We start from the raw sequence: 1,380 nt of genomic DNA on the forward strand, positions 1-1,380 counted from the left end.
CTATTTTCTCTCTCTCTCTCTCACTTTGCACCATTACACAATAAATATTCACAGTGAAAATATTTTGTAAGCGCGTTTCATGAACCAAGTTATAGGATTTGTTGACAACTCGCATCGAGTTCGTTACACTTCTACCCGGCGTGAAGCACTCACAGTCATGTGGTTGTGATGTCATCATAAACAAATCCGTTCTACTCATCCAGACGACTTCACAACGGCAACGTTGCCAGATCTTTCCACTCTGGAACCCGTTCTCAAAAAGATTGCGTTTTGGGCACCCAAAACGCCGGTGCCGTGTGGACGCCAGGCCTAAATGATAAGCAATTGTATCGGAGTCACCTGAATCCGTTGCTGTGTGGACAGGGCCTCATTCTCTTGTTAAAAAGTGCAGGGTAATTGTTTTGTGTGTCCAGCCTTGTACATTTGTATGTTGATGTATTCCTCATGAGTTTTTGAGGATGCACCCAGAGATATACCAGACCTTGAATACTTTTAATGTTTTCTCCCTGCAGTGTTCTGTATCTGCTGGCAATGGCCTGACAGACATATATACTCTGTTTTTAGCATGTTTAAACATTTTAATTTTTAAGTCCTACACAATTCCAGTAACCTATTAAATGTGTTGCATTTGTATTGGGGTGATGCTCAGAGCCGGCCCGTGGCATAGGCAATATAGGCAAATGCTAAGGGCACTGCGCCCATCCAGGGGCGCAGAAACAGGGGAAGAAAAATTATGACTTCCACTATTCTGAAAACGAGTCAGCATTATAATGTCTTAGCCTAATTTAATTGTACAGCAAAGCATGTAGTCAGGGTGCGATTTGTCAAAAAAAGCGGGGTGGGGTGGTGGTTGTTAATCATGAAACAATAAGCGCTCAATAGTGGTTCGCCCTGTCTATAGTGTGTCTTCGGACGCACAAGTGCGCATCCGCAGCTATTCTCTGTTTTGGCCATGTAATAGCCTAAGTGTTGTTGGCTAAAGAGTGTTTTTGCATAACGTAGATAACTGACATAGATCTGTTGCTTGTTTTGAATATGGCTGCACTTGGAGCAGTCTGTCGGTGTCGTTGAGCAGTCTGGGCTGAAGTAAAGGTCTTTTATGCACCGAACACGTTTCGCAGCGAGATATTCCAATGGTGCCTGGCACGTTTTTTAAAAAAAATAAAACAAAGTTGCTTTGTTGCTGCTGCTGAAAGAAGCTTCTCTAAGCTCAAACTAATAAAAACTTATCTGAGATCTACTATGATGCAAGACCGCCTCAGTGGACTTGCCATTATAAGCATCAACCATGTGGTCTGAAATCAGTTATCATGACTTTGCTGCAAGAAAGACTAGGAGGGTAAAGCTGTAGCAGGTTATGTGAGATTGAGGACGCGCTGG

This window comes from Neoarius graeffei, chromosome 5 (assembly GCF_027579695.1).
Source record: "Neoarius graeffei isolate fNeoGra1 chromosome 5, fNeoGra1.pri, whole genome shotgun sequence".
Lineage (NCBI taxonomy): Eukaryota > Metazoa > Chordata > Actinopteri > Siluriformes > Ariidae > Neoarius > Neoarius graeffei.